The sequence below is a fragment of the Enhydra lutris genome, unplaced genomic scaffold (genome assembly GCF_002288905.1).
Source record: "Enhydra lutris kenyoni isolate GAN:26980312 unplaced genomic scaffold, ASM228890v2 scaffoldscaffold42, whole genome shotgun sequence".
In the NCBI taxonomy this organism is placed as follows: domain Eukaryota; kingdom Metazoa; phylum Chordata; class Mammalia; order Carnivora; family Mustelidae; genus Enhydra; species Enhydra lutris.
Window position 1 is genome coordinate 13,986,649 of NW_019154126.1, and position 21,672 is coordinate 14,008,320.

General features: G+C 33.5%; 1 protein-coding gene across 6 annotated transcripts in view; it reads left to right on the forward strand.

The window, feature by feature from the left end:
• Positions 1-21,672, forward strand: part of LOC111155546 (zinc finger E-box binding homeobox 1) — a 183,104-nt gene that overhangs the window by 127,720 nt on the left and 33,712 nt on the right. The window lies entirely within an intron of this gene.

Here is a 21,672-nt window from a genome sequence, read left to right on the forward strand (position 1 = left end):
CAAAACTCAGTTTAGGCAGTCTGGGGAAATGAGTCAGGTTTGCAGGTCAGAGAATCTAGATACAAAAATATGGAAGCTTAGATAAAATGTGGATCTGATAATAGGCCCCCTATAGCAGTAGTTGAAATTTCTACAATAGGACAAATTTATAGCTAACAAAGAACTTTCAAAATCATTTATCTGCCCCCCTCATTTTATAGCCTTGTTCATTGGTTCATTAAGCAAATTCTGCAGGAATGAATTTGCAAAAAAGTTGAATAAAAAAAGCTCAAAAAAGTTGAATAAAACTGTCTCTATATGAAAAGTACTTATAGTTTAATGAGTGAAAAGGATAAATAGTAATTCATTACAGTTTGACGTAGGTATAAATTTAGAGTTCTGTGGAAACATTAAGCAGGAAAATCCAAATCAGAGAGAGGAAGAGAAGTCCTAAGAGAATTTCTGAGTGAAACAGAACTGGCCTTGAGTTGTAAAGGACCAGTGGAGGTTGATTAGGTAAAGGAGAAGTAAAAGAAGGTGTTTCCAACAGAAGCAGCAATATAGATGAAGCCATAGAAGTTTGAACAAGCGGTGTTTACAGAAAATACAAAAAATACAGAAGATCAGAGAAGTAAACAAGGAAAAGATTATGTAGGACACCGTGTACTAAGTCAAGGAATTTGAACTTTTACCTTAAAAGCTATGAGAACATCATTGATACATACTTTAGAAATAAGTCTGGTAGCAATATGGAAAATGAATTTGGAGGGAGAGCATATAGACAGATAGTGCCTTCAGTAAAGAGACTACAAAAACCAAAAATACAAGATTTGATTTGTTATTACATGAAAGGTAACAGAAGTAAGGACTGACAATTCACAGGCTTCTAGAAAGTAGAACCCAGAGAAATTAAATTGTTTATTTATTGTCACAGCTCATTAACAGCAGAGCTGTTAACTTATTAAACTATAATATTGAGCTCAAAACTTTTGGAAGCAAGGGTTGTCATATATATTTCCTGTCTGGGGCCAGCATTGATCCATTGGCGTAATTGATCCAAACTGTTAATATGGAAACAAGAAGGTAATGATTTTTTCTGGAAAAAGGGGAGATAAGAGAAAGAGGGAAATAGAGGGAAAAAGAAAGATGAAAACCAGTGAAGAGGTTCTGTTTCTGAAAATATGTTGGGATAAGTTATTTGAACTGTCTTAGCTATATGATCTAAGTCTTATATGTCTTAGCTATATGATCTATGCTATCTGAAAAAAACTAATTATGCTAGATTTTAAAATAAATAAATCCTCTTGAAAGCTTTAAAAGAGCTAACTAAATAGTAGACATTAATGGATCAAAATCTAAGTGAGGACAGGAACCCATAAGGGTAAGCAGAGCACAGTATAGAAGACTCTGGCCTTAAGGACATTTGCCTACCCAGGGTAATGTAAGATGGTTTTTCAGGCCTCTGAGAAGAAACAAAGCCCGGGACCACCTAAGAGCTTAATAGCAGATCCTCCCCTAGTATGAATTACATCTTAACAATATGATGGACTATGGTGAACTAAAAGCAAACCCTCTACCATCCCTACCATCCTCAGGAGTTAGCAAACAAAATTGCCTTGGCCAGGGGTTGGGGAAATAGAAGACTGTCTCTGCCAAGGAGTAACCACCATCTGTCTTGCACTGATTTATATTTTAAATTCACATTACTATATGGCCTGATAAGTCTCAAGCCATAACTGAGTTTTTCTAATTGCCAATATTTAATTTAATTTAATTTTAAGCAACTTCATTTTTTTATTTAAATTCAATTAATCAACATAAAGTACATCTTTAGTTTCAGATGTAAAATTCAGTTAATTATCAGTTGTATATAGCACTCAGTGCTCATTACATCACATGCCCTCCTTAATGCCCATCACCCAGTTACCCCATCCCCATACCTCCCTCCCCTTCAGCAACCCTCAGTTTGTTTCCTGTAGTTAAGAATGTCTCATGGTTTGTTTACATCTCTGATTTCTTTCCAATCCATTTTCCCTCCCTTCCCCTTTGATTCTCTGCACTGTTTCTTATATTCCACATACGTGAGCTTAAAGTAGAATTGCTGCTAATACTCATAGGCACCGAGAAGAAGCAAATCCAAACCTTTATCCTAGCACTACAGAAATCTCCCAAATAAATTAGCAAGAAGAGAGCAACATGAGTGACAATTACCAGAAACAAAAGGAAGCAGAAACTTACCCATTAAGACTAATTAGTAAAGTTATCGGATACAGATTATAAAATGACTGTCATTTTTTAAGAAAAATGAACAAATTTGAAACTACGTGTCTGGGAGAATAAAATATAAACCAGCATATTTTAAGAAGAACCAAGTGGAACTTCTAAAAATGAAAAATTATAATAATAGAAATTCAGATTCAAAGGATGGATTTTAATAACAAAGTAAACAGAATTAAAGAATTGGAAAATGGGGGGAATTACACTAAATACAACTCAGAAAGACAGATTAAAAATACAAAAAACAGGATAAGAAACATGAAGGATAAAATGACAAGGTCCAATATATGTCTTGATTCAAGGAGAAGAAATAAGAAAGCAAGAATATTTGAAGAGATAATGGCTGAGATTTTTTTTTCAGAATTGACAAAGCACACCAGACCACAGACTCAAGAAAACTGAGAAGCCTCAAGAAGTATAAATAAATCTACCCCCCTGACATTATGGTGAAATTGCAGAACAACCAAAACAAAAAGAAAACTCTTAAAAGTAAATTCAGAAAAGTGAGATTGTGTTTGAGAGAGTGATAGTTAGACTGCTGAATTTTCAGTAACCACAATGGAATCCAGACAGTAAAAAGGTGCCTGCAAATACAGACTTCTGTACTTAGCAAAAATGTCTTCTAAAGAAAGGGCAAATAAAGTAATCATTTCAGGCAAGTTTTAAAATAGGAAATTTGTTATCAGTAGACCCTTATTACAAAAGCAAATTTTAAGGAATGTATTTTACTCATGAGGAAAGAGATCCTTGATGGAAGATCTAAGATGTAAGAACAGAGAAAATTACAAATGGAAAAAATAGATACAATAGGTACATAATATTTCCTATGAAAATACTTTAAAAAGTGGATGTGACTAAATTAATTTCAGATAATATCAACTTTTAAAGCTTAAAGGCATTATTATAGATAATAGGATCACTTTAAAATAATGAAGGATTAAATTCCCTAATAAAATATTATTTTAAGTGTGTTTGTACCTAATAACAAGGCTTAAATATAGGGAAAGAAAAATAGGCAATCTACAAGGAAAGAAATACAAATCTAGTCACTGTGGAAGATTCAACACACCATGGTTAGTCATTGATGGAGTAATCACACAAAACCAATGAGGATATAGAAGATCTGAAAGTGTGCCTAAGGTGTATAATCTGTACACAGTAATCACAAAATATTTTTCAACTACATGGAATATTTATAAAAAGCAGTTTTTAGAGGGAAATTTAGAACCTTAAGTACATATTTTAGTAAAGGTTCTGGCTAAAAGTCAATGGGCTAACCATCTATTTTAAGAACTTAAAGAACAGCAAACTGAAATTTTCGAAAGTAAAAACAAAAAAAAATAATATAAAATTGAAAATAAAGCTACAATAAAAAAGGTCAACATAGGCAAAACTCTATTCTTTGAAAACTATTAACAAACTTTTGACAAGATTGACCAAGAAAAAAGGAGAGAGAATATATAAATAGCTAAAATCAAGAATCGAAGAGGATGGGACGCATGGGTGGCTCTGTTGGTTAAGCTTCTGCCTTCAGTTCAGGTGGTGATCGCAGGGTCCTGGGATCAAGTTATGCTTCAGACTCCTTGCTCAGCAGGGAGCCTGCTTCTCCCTCTGCCTGCTGCTCTCCCTGCTTGTGCATTCTCTCTCTCTCTCTCTTTCTCTCTCTCTTCCTCTCTCTCTCTGACAAATAAATAAAATCTTTAAAAAAAAAGAATGAAAGGGGACATAATTAAGATACTACAGACATTGACAAGGTAAAAGGAAGTATTGTGAGCAACTGCGTTCTAATAAATTTGAAAATATGGACAAGATACTAGAAATTCTTAACCAAACTGGCTGGGGAATAATTGGAAAACATGAATAGTCTAAAACCTCTAAATTGAAATGGTAGTCAAAAATATTCCCATAGGAGCACCTGGGTGGCTCAGTGGGTTAAAGCCTCTGCCTTCGGCTCAGGTCATGATCCCAGTGTCCTGGGATCAAGCCCCACGTCGGGCTCTCTGCTCAAAGGGGAGCCTGCTTTCCTCTCTGTCTCTGCCTGCCTCTCTGCCTACTTGTGATCTCTGTCTGTCAAATAAATAAATAAAATCTTATTTAAAAATATTCCCATAAAGAGGTAGTGAAGATATGGAACAACTGAAACTCTTGTACATTGCTTATTTTAAGTGCTATGTCACTCTGGAGAACAGGTTGGCAGTTTACCATAAAATTAAATATAAACTAAACTATATGACCCCATAGTCCCACTCCTGGGTATTTTTCTAGGGAAATCAAAACTTAGGTTTACCTAAAAACTTGTACACTAACACTTAAAGAAGCTTTGTCCATAATTGCCAAAAACTGGGAATAACCCATTGTCCTTCAACAGGTGAAAGTATAAGGAAACTATAGTACATCCATATAATAGTCTTCTACTTAGCAGTAAAAATGAACAAACTATTTAAATAACAAGTTGGATGAATCTCAGAGTCATTATGCTGAGTGAAAGAAGCCAGTCTCAAACAATTACATATTATCTGACTCCATATATATGACATCTTCAAAAAGACAAAGTATATGTGGGGTAACAAATCAGTGGTTGCCAGGGGCTGGAGCTGGGGACAGAGTGACTGTAAAGGGATAGCATTAGGGAATTTTGGGGCATGATGGAACTCTTCTATGTCCTGATTTTGGTAGTACTTACGTGAACCTATACATGTGTTAAAATTTAAAGAACCATACACCAAAAGAAATAACAATAAAAGTTTCTGTATGATAACTTATGTATCTGTATTTGTGTGTGTATACATATGTGCTATATATATATATATATATATATATATATATATATAAAATATATGTGTATATTATAAAATTTATGTTTTTTCTGTCCTACAAAGAAAACTGTAGCACAGATGGCATCACTGGTAGGTTTTCTAAGCTTTCAAAGGGGACTAATAATTCCAGTTTTAGACAACTCTTTCAAAGCCTAGTGTAAGAGAGAAGATTCCTCAGCTCTTTAAATGAGGCTACCATAACCTCAAAACCAAAACAAAATAAGTATAAGAGAGGAAAATTATAGACTCACTCAGTTGTATAAAGACACAGTAATTCCAAGCAAAGTATTAGTTATACTATACACACACACACACACACACACACACACACACACACACACACACACATATACATATGGGGAAGCAAAGTCAGAATAATACTTAAACCAATTGAAAAATAACACTTTACTGGACTAAATGAGAACTATCAAATGTTCATCTCAACAGACAGAAAAACATTAAGTAAAATTTAGTACATATAGATAGTATCATAAAAGCCAGAAACCTAGGAATAGAGGGTACTTGCTTGTTCTAATAAAGTATATTTCTTTAAAATCCATCACATTATGTTTAATGACAAAATGTTGAAAATGCTTTTTTGCAATCAGGAACAAGGTAATGATTTCTTGTATCACTTTTCATCAGTCTTATTAAAATTGCTACCCAGTGCAATAAAACAAAATAAATCAATAAATATAATGATTAGAAAGGGAAAAAAAGCAAAACTCTCATTATTTACAGATGATATAGCTGTATATAAAAAGGAATCATACTAAATTATTAGAATTAATAAGGGAATTTGGCAAGTTTTTGGATACAAATAATAACTTCAAAGTCATCTTTATACATCAGTAAGAGCTGTAAAAGAGAACAGATGTGTAAAACCACATGAAAAAATTATAAACTCTTTTTAGAGGTATTGGGAAATTTCTCAATAAGTGGAGATATAAATTTTGTTCATATATTAGAAGACTCAATTTTTTTAAACCTAAACCCCAGACTTTATTTGGATTTCACTGGTTTTTCCATTAACGTCCTCTTTGTTAAGGATCCTCTCCAGCCTACTGTATAGTATTTAGTTATTTCTCCTGAGTTTCAGGAGACATCCTTTGTTGTTTCTCATGTCCTTGACAGTTTTAAGGAATACTGATGAGGTGTTTGGGGTTTAGGTTTGTCTGATATTTTTTTCCAGGTTATATGAGAGTGTGGGATTTTGGAAAGAATAACACAGTGCTAAAGTATCCTTCTTCTCATCAACTTAATATCAGTGGATCTCAAGCCATCACTTTGATTTTTTTTCCTATTAATTTCATGTACTTTATTTTATACGCAGCCATATGCAAAATAGTAAAATTGGACCACTGTCTTACATCACACACAAAAATTAACTCAAAGTAGATTGAAGACTTAATCTAAGGCTAGAAATCATAAAACTGCTAGAAGAAAACAAAGGTGGTAAGCTCTCTGACATTATTCTCATTGATACGTATTTGGGTCTGATTCTAGCAATGACAACAAAAGCAAAAAATAAAAAAACCAAATGGGATTAAATTACACGAAACTAAACCAAAAAGTTTCTGCACCGTGAAGGAAATCATTGACAAAATGAAAAAGGCAACCGGCTTGAATGGGAGAAGATATTTGCAAATCATATATTCATATATTCCAAAGTCTATAAAACTCAAGCAACTCAATAGCAACAATAAAAAAGCAGTCTAGTTAAAAATTCAGAGTATCTCAAGAGTCATTTTTCCAAAGATGGGCCAAGAGGCCCATGAAAAGATGCTCAACAGTACTAATCATCATGGAAATACAAATCAAAACCACAATATCACCTTATACACCTGTCAAAATGGCTGTTATCAAAAAAATAAATAAAAAGTGTTAGAATGTGTCTTCTTCCATTTCTTTCATGAGTGTTCTGTAGTTCCTTGAGTACAGATCCTTTACCTCTTTGGTTAGGTTTATTACCAGGTATTTTATGGTTCTTGGTGCTATTGTAAATGTAATCGATTCTCTAATTTCCCTTTCTACATTTTCATTGTTAGCATATAAGAAAGTAACTGATTTCTGTATATTGATTTTGTATCCTACCACATTACTGAATTGCTGTATGAGTTCTAGTAGTTTGGGGGTGGAGCTTTTGGATTTTCCATATAAAGTATCATGTCATCTGCAAAGAGAGAGAGTTTGACTTCTTTTTTGCCAATTTGAATACCTTTTATTCCATGCTCATTGATTGGAAGAATAAACATTGTTAAAATGTCTGTACTGCCAAGAGCAATCTGTACTTTCAATGCCATCCCGATCAAAATTCCACTGGCATTTTTCAGAGAGCTGGAAAAACAATCCTAAAATTTGTATGGAACCAGAAGAGACCCCGAATTGCTAAGGAAATGTTGAAAAAGAAAAACAAAACTGGGGGTGTCACGTTGCCTAATTTCAGGCTTTACTACAAAGCTGTGATCACCAAGACAGCATGGTACTGGCATAAAAACAGACACATAGACCAGTGAAACAGAGTAGAGAGCCCAGATATGGATCTCAATGCTATGGTCAACTAATCTTCCACAAAGCTGGAAAAAATATACAGTGGAAAAAAAGACAGTCTCTTGAAAAAATGGTGCTGGGAAAATTGGACAACTATGTATAGAAGAATGAAACTCGACCTTTCTCTTACACCATACACAAAGATAAACTTGAAATGGATAAAAGACATGAACATGAGGCAGGAATCTATCAAAATCCTAGAGAAGAACATAGGCAGTAACCTCTTTGACATCGGCCACAGCAGCTTCTTTCAAGACATGTCTCCAAAGGCAAAGGAAACAAAAGTGAAAATGAACTTTTGGGACTCCATCAAGATCAAATTTCTGCACAGCAAAGGAAACAATCAACAAAACAAAGAGGCAACCCACAGAATGGGAGAAGATATTCGCAAATGACACTACAGACAAAGGGCTGATATCCAAGATCTATAAAGAACTCCTCAAACTCAACACACACAAAACAGATAATCACGTCAAAAAATGGGCAGAAGATATGAACAGACACTTCTCCAAAGAAGACATACAAATGACTAACAGACACATGAGGAAATGTTCATCGTCATTAGCCATCAGGGAGATCAAATCAAAACCACATTGAGATACCACCTTACACCAGTCAGAATGGCCAAAATCAACAAGACAGTAAACAACAAGTGTTGGAGAGGATGTGGAGAAAGGGGAACCCTCTTACACTGTTAGTGGGAATGTAAGTTGGTGCAGCCACTTTGGAAAACCATGTGGAGATTCCTTAAGGAATTAATAATAGAGCTACCCTACAACCCAGAAATCATACTACTGGGTATTTACCCCAAAGATACAGATGTAGTGAAAAGAAGGGCCATTTGTACCCCAATGTATAGCAGCGATGGCCACAGTCGCCAAACTATGGGAAAAGCCAGATACCCTTCAACAGATGAATGGATGAGGAAGATATGATCCATATATACAAAGTAGTAGTATGCCTCCATCAGAAAGGATGAATACCCAACTTTTATATCAACATGAATGGGACTGGAGAAGATTATGCTGAGTGAAATAAGTCAAGCAGAGAGAGTCAATTATCATTTGGAGCATAAGGAATAACACGGAGGGCATTGGGAGTTGGAGAGGAGAAGTGAGTTGGGGGAAATCAGAGGGGGAGACAAACCATGAGAGACTGTGGACTCTGAGAAACAAACTGAGGGTTTTGAAGGGGAGGGTGGTGGGGGTTGGGGTAGTCTGGTGGTGGGTATTAAGGAGGGCACATATTGCATGGAGCACTAGGTGTGGTGCATAAACAATGAATCTTGGAACACTGAAAAAAAATTAAATTAACAAGTGTTAGAATGTGAAGAAAAGGAGCCCTCATGCATTGTTGGTGAGAATATAAGTTGGTATAGACACTATAGAAAACAGCATGGAGGTTCCTCAGAAACTTAAAAATAGAACTTTCATATAAACCAGCAATTCAATTTTTGGATATTATCTGAGAAATGGAAAACACTAATTTGAAAAGATATATGCACCAATATGTTCACTGCAGCATAATTTTAATAGCAAAGATATTGAGATAATGTAGATGTCCACTGATGGATGAATGGATAAGGATAATGTGTGTGACATATCTATATATAGAATACTACTTAGCCATAAAAATTGATGAAATCTTGCCATTTGTGACAATATAGATGGACCTCCAGAGATTATGCTAAGTGAAATAAGTCAGACCAAGAAAGACAAACACCATATGATTTCACTTATATCTGGAATCTAAAAACAAATGAAAAACAAAAATTCTAGGTATAAGAAAATTTGGTGGTTGCCAGAGGGGAGGGTGGTGGGGGGTCAAAATTAGTGAAAGAGGTGAAGACGGAGACTTATAATTCCAGTTATAATGTAAATAAGTCATAGGGATGTAATGTACAACATGGGGACTATAGTTATTAATGTATTGCAATTTTGAAAGTTCCTATGAAAGTAAATCTATAAAGTTGTTATCAAAAGAAAAAAGTTGTAAATTGTACGGTGATACATGGTAAATAAACTTAATGTGGTGATCATTTCTCAATGTATATAAATGTCAAATCATTATGTTGTGCACCTAAACTTAATACAGTGTTGTGTCGTTATACTTCAACAAAAAAAAAAGATGGAGAAAGATACAGTCTCTTTGTTGAAATAGAAAATATAAAGAAGCACCAAATAGATAATTTAGAACTGAAAAAGATAATAAATAAAATTTTAGAAATCAGTATACAGACAGTAGCAGCATGGAAGGACAGTTGAAACAATCAATGAAATTGGATATAGAACAATAGAATTTAACTTACCCAGTTTGAACAAAAGAAAGGAAATAGGCTAGAAAAACAGAGCAGGGTCTGAGCAACCTGTTTAGATCTAATGTTTATGTCATCAGAATTCCAGGAGAAAAGAATGAGGAGGGGCTGGGAAAATATTCAAAGAATTAATAGCTAGAATTTTCCAAAATTAGGCAAATGACAAAAACCTGTACCACAAACAGGATAAATCCAAAGAAATCCATGCCAAGACACATCAGAGTCAAACTCCCAAAAACTAAAGACAAAGAAAAAAATCTTAAAAGCAAACAAAGAAAAGGGATATCTTTATCTACATGGGAAAAATTACTTGAATGAAAGTAATTTCTCATAAGAAACTCTGTAGGCCAGGCAGAAATGGGACACTTCAAATACTGAAAGAAAAGAACTGTCAACTCTGATTTCTGTATCCAGAGAAAATAAAAACTGGAGAAGAGATTAGGACATTTTCACATGAGGGAACACTAAGAATTTGTCCCCAGCAAATCTACCCTAGACAAATAGTTAAGAAAATCTCTCTAAACAAAAAGGAAATGGTGAAAGAAGGAATCTTGGAATATCAGGAAGAAAGAACCCCGCAAAGAGTAAAAATGTGGATATATACAACATAATTTCCTTCTAGATTTTTCTTAATTGTATATGATGATGAAGCAAAAAATGTTGTAAGTATGGGTAAATAAAATTAATGAAACATGCAGTGAACATTAATACTTATTATGATTTGTATAATAATTATAATTTGTTTTGTATACAACCTACCTAAAGAGTTAGGTATAATGAACTTTTATAGTAAAGTTGATATCCAAGTCATAGGATATTTAGAAGTATACATTAATTCCTACTTTAACATAACTATCTTCATTTGAGTCATTATTATTCAACATGCATTATTTTAAAGAGAATATTCTCAGACACTAAAAATTACTTAAAATTCCTATAAAGAAAAAAATCCTCCAGTTGAAGATACATTTCTTTTATAAATAAACTACATTTTTAAACCCATCTAAGCACTAATTTTTAAAGTTTTACCTCACCTAATTTAAAAAAATGAAAGGTTTATGTGTGTCATACCATGTTCAAAACAGTCTTGCCTAACCAAATGGAGCAAATCAGTGAATAACAAAACTGTGTTCCTTTCATAAACCATTTCAACCAAAGTAAAAAATTAATGTCAGCCACCAAAAGTCACAAATCAAGATAATTCTCACATTCCATCAGTTAAAAAGTATCCTTTTCATCTGTGAGATGTTAAAATATCCTTGAGAAAATGCACACAACAGACCTACAACACTGCCCAGTGATACAGTGCAACAAGACTTCTTGCTAGAATACTGATTGAAAATCCTCAGTAAATTAATTTAAATTCACAAATATCAAGGTTAGTAACTCTTAATAGTTCATTTAGTTGGTTACCATTAAGTCATGCATTTAAATAAAAGTTTATGTAGTGGGGCTTCAGATCCGAACAGAGTACTTCTACCCTTGAATTGTTTTATGGCTCCTCAAGATGATCCCTGTGGCTGAATTTGAAAAGTTAGTCTATCAGATTGTGGGTGGTTGGCCAAGCCAACCTGCTCCTGAAGCAGGAAAAGAAAACTTGAGTTACCAAGAAAGGAACGTACTCTAAAGGGCAGTCAGCCAGCTTGATAGATCTCCACTGTTTTTACAGTTACTTTCATATTCTTTTCTTCCGTAAGCCATCTGCACTGCTCTTCTTAAGTTTTTTCTTAAGCATTCCATTCATAAACTACTACCCAATGTGAAAAGCAAACAGAAACAATGAGAAAAGTGCAGGGTGATCATATCACTACTAAAACTTCAAGAAGACAGCAATATGTAAGATTTCCTGCTATTGAAAAAGAGAGATTAGCAGTGTTTTTGCTTACAAACTAGAGTAGCTGCAACTTAGGTTTTTAGAAGACAAATTGCTCAGTGAAGTGTTTCCTTTATAGTTACTCAGGGGTGACCAAGAAATAGTGAAGCAAAGGCCTTTTACTGTCAGTTAATGGAAGCCACACCATTTATGTCAGTGAGTTACTCTAAAACTTTTAAGAAAAGGGAGAAACAATAGAGAAGAAAGTGGTTACTGACATTTAGCCATGCTAGAGACCAGTATGTGGAACTGATATTCACAGATCTATAGCATAGTGTAAATCAACAATCCAAAGTATATTTGAAAACATAATGTGCCATTGAAATCTTAACTGTGTAATAAATACCTTTAAAAATCTATTCTTAGCTATAAATGAAATCTCAAGTTAGATTGAGTTCTTAGAAGGAATATATAGAAGAAGCAATATTTTTATTATAGATATTAAGTAAACTGGGATATGTACACTTTCAAAAATAAATAAAACTAGGTCAATTAAGTCCTGTTGTGTGTAGGGAAGATAGTATAACTTGGCAGTGCTCTAACATATCTATATCTATTAACTAATCTGATAATATAAAAGTGTTTATTATGTTTGTTATTCCTGGTTCTTTTAATTGATGAGCTGAGAAAATGATCCCAATAATGACTTAAACATTTTTCAGACTTGAAGTTTTTAAAACTCTATGGAAATTTGCACATTTACAAAAATGCCAAGGAAATGAAAACTTCTTTACAATAAAAATAGCAAAAAGGCTTATTTAGGCACAGGTTATAACAAAATGCTATAAGTAATCTTATGCAAAGAATACATCAATCACTACATAACTCAGCACTGAATCATTTTATAATTATCTCTCAAGAGGCAGTTTAACCTACTCTTTGGAACCTTTTTCAACCATGGCTAGTGTGTAATGTAGAAAAAGCTCAGCACGTGGCTTCTAGTCTTTATTATACCGCTATGTCTCTTGAGTTCCACTTCTGCTTCTATAAAATGAAAAGACAGGCCCACATGACCACAGAGATATTTTTTAGCTGTACTTACGAGAGAATCCAATTTCATTTGTACTAAATATATATCTCTAATATTTAATTACCTCTAAATATCTACGTACTAAGAGATGACACTAATGAAGGAATTTTGGGTTTTCCCACAATGCTGAACCTCAGTTGTACACTCTGTTCTCTTTAAAATCCTAGTCAAACAAACTTTCTACCTCGATCACAGTATGTACAGTTCTTTTGTCATTAGCTTTATAGTATATATTCAAAATGTTGTTTTCCAAAGTTACTTAGGTTATTTCTTGTCTTTCCCATCCCCTTCAATATGTTTTATAACTCATTTATAATATAGTTAGGGTCATCTGTCATCACTTGTATTTCATTGTCCATTGCTGAGTGACTTAAATTATTTTTGTGTGAATGGGAAACATTTTCATGGTTATAAATTGAGCTATACAAAAAGGTATGCTCAGAGATGTGTCAACCTCCCATGCCTACTACCCCATCCCCATTTTCCCTCTAGTAAATAAATTTGTTTCTTAAAAGCTATGGTTTATTCTGAAACTACTTTATGTATATACTGGAATTGAACAAATAAGCAGATATATTTAAGATAATGAGACCAAAATTTCTCACTATCAGAGAGAGAAGTTACAAACAAGGAAATTGAGAAGGCTATAATAAAGCTATGGCTTTCTGTTGGAATCAGAGATGTCAGTATGAACTCATGGTTCTTAATATATATATAAATATATGTAGAAAAATATAGGTGGGCTTTATGCAGGTATTAGTATACATACATATATTTCCTAGCTCTATTTGCTGAAAATACATGAAACAATGATACTTAGTATCAGTGAACATGCCTTGTGCCCAGACCTGGGATTCAAATACCATTCTCCAATAAAAGGTACCCAAGGTCGTTTGCATAAATGACTGATTCTAGAACCAAGGTAGGGAAAATATAAGCTAATCTCAGAACAACAAGTAAGAAAATGTTTAAAAAAAAAATCACCCTGTGAAAAGGGACCAAAGAACTAACCTGAGGGAGCGCCCATTGGCCAAATCTGGGACAATTTTAGCAGCAAAATAAATAATGATAGTGCTGGATTATAATCAATAGAATAAAATAAATATCCATACATCCATACTTATAGAAATATTTTAATAAATGGGGGAGAAGAAACAGTTCATTCTTATAGTAGGATTTCAGTTATAAATTGAGAAATAATTAAGGAAGTGGAAAATCACTGTTAGGCAGACACTATGGTAATAATTGATGCAGGCAAGAACCATCAGTGGGGCACCTGTATGGCTCAGTTGGTTAAGTGTCCGACTCTTGGTTTTGGCTCCGATCATGATCTCATGGGTCGTGAAATCAAGCTCGACAGAGAGTCTGCTTGAAGATTCTCTCCCTCTACCCTCCCCCCACTCAGGCATACTCTCTCTCTCTCTCTCCCCCTCCAATAAATACATAAATTGTTTAAAAAAAATAACCATCAATGAATGCTAAAATAAGTAGGTAAAAGTATATGAAGAAAAAGGATATTTGCATAATATCAAAGTATTTCCTCACCAAATAGTTATTAATCTTAAAGAAATATAATATATATTATATATACAAATATATATAAATATAAAAACAAAGAAAAATAAACCTGACACCTTCTTAACCAGGTGATCAAGGTTAATGTCCCAGTAATAAGATACAGTGACATTATACACCACTGGTGAGATACATTAACAAAGGCATATCACTTCAGTGGTATTCTTGCTGACAATGTATTTCCTCATCTAATCATTAGAAAACATTAGGGAAATCAAATTGAGGGGCACACTACAAAACCAGTGATCAGTACTCTTCAATAGTGTTGAGGTCATTAAAAAAAAAAAAAAAAAAAAGCAAAGACTAAAGCAGCTTCTCAGAGACATGATTGGATTGTGAAATTCTGGAGGAGGCTATAGAGACCTGACAACTAAATGCACTCTGGGTCAATAATTGATTTCGGAACCAGAAAATGAAAGGTACTTAGTGGGAAAACTGGCATAAGTCAAATAAGGTCTGTCTGTTAGTTAATAGTGTTATATTAACATTAATATGATGGTTTCCATAATAGGACTGTGATTATGTAAGATGTTCTCATTAAAGAAAGCTTGTTGGAGGGTTTACTGGAAGTCTGTGCTAGTTGTACAACTTTTCTGTAAGTCTAAAACTATTTTTAAATTAAAAAGCTTTTAAAAATCCTGATCAGAAAAAAAGTAAAACCCCTTTCCTTCCTTCTTTTTTCTCAAGATTGCTTTGGCTAAATAGGACCTTTTAAGATTGTTTTTTCTTATTTCTGTAAAAAAAAAAAAATCCCATTGGAATGTTGGTAGGAATATCATTGGATCTAGAGTGGCTCTGGGTAGTACAGACATTTTAACAATATTAAATCCTTCCAATTCATGAACACAGAATCTCTTTCCATTTATTTGTATCATATTCAGTTTCTTATCAGTGTCTTACAGTTTTCAGTGTATACATCTTTCACCTCCTTGGTTAAATTTACTAAGCATTTTTTTTTATGCTCTTATAATATGAGATTGTTTTGTTTCGCTGTCAGATAATTCATTGTTGGTATATAGAAGAGCAGCTGATTTTTATGTCAATTTTTTTACACTGCATAGGCCTTTGATTTCTCACATTACTGTTTTGTAGTTTCAAAAACAGATTATATGCATCTTTTGTTAGATTTATACCTATGTATTTCTTTTTTAAAGGGAGAAACTATTGTGAATGTTTTGTTTTTAATTTAGTTTCCATTTGTTCATTTCTATTAATATAGCAAGCAATATGAAAATTAGTGATAATCCCTAGTCCCCATTATTCCTGATGTTAGTAGTTTGTGGCTTCGCTCTGTTTGTTTGTCGGTCTTACTAATGGTTTGTTAATTTTATTGATCTTTTCAAAGAACTAGCTTCATTTTTCATTGTTTTTCTCTTTTTTGTCTTTAATTTTATTGATTTCTGCTCTTTATTCCTTTCCTCTGCTTGCTCTGGACTTATTTTATTCCTTTTTATGTTTTTCTTTTTTAACACAGAAGTTTAGAATTTTAATTTGAGAAATTTTGTGTAACATAAGCATTTAGTACTGTAAATTTCCCTTTAAATAGTCTTATGTACATCCCATAAATATTGTTGTGTTGTTTTTTTCATTTTTCTCTTTGACCCATGGATTCTTTAGAAATATGTTAATTAATTCCCAAAGTGTTTGGAGATTTTGTTATCTTTATGCTATTGATATCTAGTTTAAATGTATTGTGGTCAGAAAACAAACTTTGTATGATTTCATTTCTTTTAAGTAGTTAAGTTTTATTTATGATCTTGGAGATATATATAGTCTTTGTTAGTGTTCTGTGTGTGTTTGAAAAGAATACGTAGTCTGCTGTTGTTTGCTGGAATAGTCTACAAATGTCAGTTGGATGGAGTAGTTGATAGTGTTGGATGGAGTAGTTGGATGGAGTAGTTGATAGTGTTGCTGAGTTCATTTATATCCTTGCTGATTTTTAGCTTTTTGTTTTGTTTTGTTTTGTTTTGTCAATTAATGTGAGAAGAGTATTGAAGTCTCCGGTTATACACATGGATTTTTCTCTACTTTCTGTTCTGTTGGTCACATATTTTGAGTATGTGAATATGAATATTTTGAAGCTGTGTTGTTGGATGCCTACTCTTTTAGATTGTTATGTCCTCTTGGTAAATTGGCTGTCTTATTATATCATGTTTCTCTAGGTTTCTGGTAATTTTCTTAGCTCCAGAGTCTACTTTATCTGATGTAAAATAGTCACTCTAGATTTCTTTCCCAACTTTTTTACTTTTAGCCTCTCTTATTATGTTTGAAATAATTTTTTTTTGTAGACTGCTATAAATGTTTTTTTTTTTTTTAAATCTATTCTAACAATCTCTATTCCTTACATTTGCTCATTTAAACCATTTACACATAATGTAAGTTTTGATGTCTGGAGTTGGGTCTACCATTGTATTATTTGCTTTCTGTTTCTTCCCTCTGTTTTTAATTTCTTCTGTTTCTCCTTTCTTACCTTCTTTTGAATCATTTGGATATTTTTTAGTATTCAATTTTCATTAATTTCTTTCATTTTTTACTATATCTTCTTGTATTGATTTTTTAGTAGTTGCTCTGTAGATTCAAATGTACATACTTAACATCTCATAATCTACTTGGAATATTTTACCAAAGTGAAATTTACCCCCATATGAGTTCCATTACCTTCCCTCCTTTATGTTATAGTTTTCATGTATACTACATCATTTCTTGCGTCCTCTTTCAGTCCTAATATTTCAAATTTTTCTCTAATATCATTTCCCTTTCTTTCTGAAGATCTTCCTTTAGCAGTATGTTGGGTTTCCTGACAGCGTACTCTGTTCACTTTCCTTCATCTGAGAATATCTTTATTTTACCTTTGTTTCCAAAGTATATTTTCACTGGATATAGAATTTGGGGTTGACAGGAGTTTTTTTTTCTTTTAGCACTTTAAAAATGTCCAAGTTCCTTATGAATCCCTCATTTCTGTTGATAAATCTGCCTGTTAAGTCATTGTTCACTTATAGTTGTGTATCATTTTCTTTGTCTCTTTTCAGTATTTTTTTAACTTTAGTTTTCAGAGTTTGATTGATGGTCTAAGCCCATATTTAGGGGGCTTTGTCCTATTTGAGATTCAGCTAACTTCTTTAATCTGTTGGTTTGTGTTTTTTTAATTAAATCTGGGAAGTTTTTAGATACTATTCCTTCAACTATTTTTTCAGCACTATACTGTTTTTTCTCCTTCTAGAACTCAAATGACAGAATGTTAGATATTTTAATATTGGCCACACATCTCTGAGACTCTATTTTTTTAAATATTTTCACTTTATTGCCCAAATTTCCCTTTACCTACCATCCAGTTCACTGATCTTTCTTATTTCATCTCCATTTTGCTATTGGGGCCATCCAGTGATTTTTTTTTTTAATTAATGAAATACTTTTTTTTTTTTAATTTTTTTAAAAGATTTTATTTATTTATTTGACAGAGAGAGATCACAAGTAGGCGGAGAGGCAGGCAGAGAGAGAGGAAGGGAAGTAGGCTCCCTGCTGAGCAGAGAGCCTGATACGGGGCTCGATCCCAGGACCCTGAGATCATGACCTGAGCCAAAGGCAGAGGCTTTAACCAAACACTGAGCCACCCAGGCGCCCCAATCCAGTGATTTTTTTTTTCCAAAAAATTTGTTACTGTATTTTTAGTTCTAAATTTCCTTTTGTTTCCTATTTACATCCTCTTTTTGCTGATAAGAATTAGCCTAGACTTTTTATCTTTCCATTCTTTTCAAGCGTTCTTCCTTAGCTCTTAGGTGCTTTCCTAATAGCTGCTTAAAGCCTTTGTTTGATAGTTGCAACATCTGTATCTTAGTGAACAACATCTTGCCATCTTTTGATTATCCTTTTCTTATAGAAGTTGAGATTTTCCTGGTTCTTCATATGCTAAGTAATTTTGGATTGTATCCTGGATATTATTTTATGAAACTCTTGGTCTTATTTAAATCCTGTGGGGTATTTTGATATTTTTGGTTTAGCAGGCAACTTATCCAGTTGTATCAGGCTGTACTTCCTAAATAATTTCTGTGGGTTGTGGTTCCAATGTCAGTTCAGTTGTCAAAGACTTTACAATCCTTTTTGGATCTGTGCCCTACAGTGGCCATTCTGGGACATGATTAATGATCTTATCCTTACTTCAGTTCTCAAAGCATGTGGTCAGATCCGCACATGGGAAGTTTTGGATATGAACCCAGGACTTCACAAGCAGCTTATACAGTTATTTCCAGTGCTCCTCCCTTTCCATGATCTCCCTAGTACTTTCAGTTCCCTGGGACTTCCCTTGTCAGTTCTCTATCCAAAAATCTGGGACTTCCTTTGTTATACTTTGCCAGATTCTTCCCACAACTATGCTGCAAGAAGATGGGGAGAAAGAACTTGATGGAAGTTTGTACCATCCTCTTGGGGCCACTGCTCCTCCGAGTGAATAAGAAGGTTCCCCTTTCTTGGAATTTTAGGTGCCTTTATGTTCTTGCTGTCAACATGATGTCAGCAGCTACCTTGAGACTGGGACACAAGAGAATCGAGGGGGGAAAATTATTTCTCCCTTCTTTGAGCATTTCTTGTTCCGTGAGCCTAAACTAGAGAGTCTAGAGGGTTCTTCCTAGAGTTTTTCTCTGCCAAGCCCCAGTGCTCACTTCTAAATCTAGGCTGCCTTGAATCCATGCCAGGTGGGTAGGAGAAATTACTTCCTCAGTGATTCAGTGGTACTTTGAATTCTTATCATTTCTTCTTCCCCAGTCTTCCTGCTATGATTTATCTTGAGAATCTTCAAGTAACTCCTCCATGAATTCTCCCCAGGTTTTTTTTTAGCTGCATTCAGTGGAACACAGAGGGTGGTTTATGTTCATTCTATCTTAACCAAATCTGATCTCAGTTATATGTATATAAATATATACATATATATATATATTTATATATTTTTTTACCTTTTTTTACCTTAATTTGTGTTATCAGCCATTGACTGACTTGTCAAATAAACTTTAAATTTTGAGATATAGATTTGCAAATAATTCACAAGTAGTTCTAGATTCATAAATAATTCAAAGATCCTGCTGTATACCCTTTACTCTGTTTTCACCAATGGTAACAGCTTGCAAAACTGTAGTATAGTATCACAGCCTGAATATCAACATTGATATAGACAAAATACAGAACATTTCCATCGCCACTGAGCTCCCTCCTTGCCTTTTATATACCCACCCTCCCCTCTGCCCCAGCCCTAACCCCTCACAACCACACATATCTTTCCATTTTTATAATTTTGTTATTTCAAGAATGTTATATAAATGGAATCATACAGTATGAATCTTTTGTATTTACCTTTTTCATTTTCCATAATTTCTTGAGAGATTCATCTAAGGTGTTGGATGTATCAATAAATTGTCCCTTTTTATAGCTGAGTAGTATTTCATGACTATTTTTTCAGCTATATTTTGCCACTATTTGAAAAAACAAAGTCTTACTACTTGAGTGTTTTTCCTCATTTATATATTTGGTTTGGAATTGAGACTAAAAGAAAAAGCCTTAGAAACTTTCCAGTTTACCTTTCTAAGTTACATTACAGTTAGTCAATCACGATGTGTTGACATTAGTTAAGTCTTACAGGAGAGAAAAATCTTACACACAAGGAGATTCTATTACTTCCCTACTTATATTTTCTAAGCTATAAGTAAGATCGGAACAGACGAGGGAGAAGGCATCTTGGCCAGTATTGAGCTGTTCCAATACTGCACCCTCAAGCTGCTCTATGGGTGAAACAGGAAAGAGCCTGTTGCTGGCAGCACCCCGTAGTGGAAGAAGTGTGTTCATGCTGCAGACCAACATTAGGACATTTTCTGTTTTCATTAGGCAATATGATTTTAGTTATTCAACCAAAATTCTAGCCCCAGTGATGAGAGAAAGAATGGAGACTTCCAGTTTTTAAATCACAGTAAAAAAGTCTGGGACCAAATTCTGAATTATGTTAAATGCTCATCTAAGGAGCCTATATTTTTATCCTGAGCAGAAATGAAGAAATCATTTCATTGAATTGAAGACAGATTTTTAATTAGCTATAGTAACTATAAGTAAATAATTATTGTCTAAAATATCATTTTAACTTTAATATCACTGTCATTTTCAACTTAGTAAGTAACGCTGACTGTCTTAATTTTTTCATTTGGGGAGAAAAAAGAGCATAGATCGATCAACAATAAATATATTACTATCCTATAATTATCCAACTGTCATACTGTTTATTATTTTAGTTTAAGTAGATGCTTCAGAGAGAGGAAAAAAAGATGTTGGAGATTTTCAAACACTTAGGCAACATTGATGTTTGTCCTACTATACTTTAGTACGGGTTTTTTAATTGTCATTTTGCTGATGGCAAATATAAAATGATAATTATTTATCAGACACTAATTTCTTTATTACTACTATTACTATTACTATTACTACTGTAGATAGTGTTTTTCATGCTGATCTAAAGAGGTTTACGCACATTTTAACTATTTTTCACATAGTGATCATCTTTAAGTACTAATATAAAAGTTAATGAGTTAAAAAAATCTGCCAAATAAACCCACCTGATAATCCAAGGCACTTACAGAAATACATGCTTAAATGTGAACAAAGATTTTACTTGATTAGTGTTCTAGTTCTCAATTCAATTACCAAACTTAGGGGAAATCTAAATCAAGATTTTTTGACTGGCATATTCAATGGGATTTGATTGGGGTGCAGATTAACTACATAATGTGATGTTTTAGCATGACTTTATAAGTATTCTGATCATAATTACGTATACTCTGCTGCTAGTTTTTTTAAAAGCAGGTTTTTACTTCTTCATGTTCTTTATATAGCATATGTCTTAATAAACTATTACAGTAAAATGTACCTTAATATACAAGACTGACTTTCTGCTTGCTAAAATAATATGCTTATTTACTCTGATCTTATTCTGTATAGAATACTGCAGTCAGCTCACTATAAATCTAGGTGGCAAAGGAGGACAACTGACAACTAAAAATGTTTACCACTACTATTATTACTATGATTTACCAGTAGTTAGAATAATGAATAGAGTGAAAGAGAAAATATAGTGCCCTCAGTGTTTACTCTGGATGCAATGAAGTTTAGTACAGTCTTCTCTCTAGTTAGCTGTCTGGTCGTCTGGTCACAGAAAAGGGCAGAGGGAAGAAGTAGATTTTACAGCCTTTCAGACCTGAATTCAAATTCCACTTCCACCATTGAATAA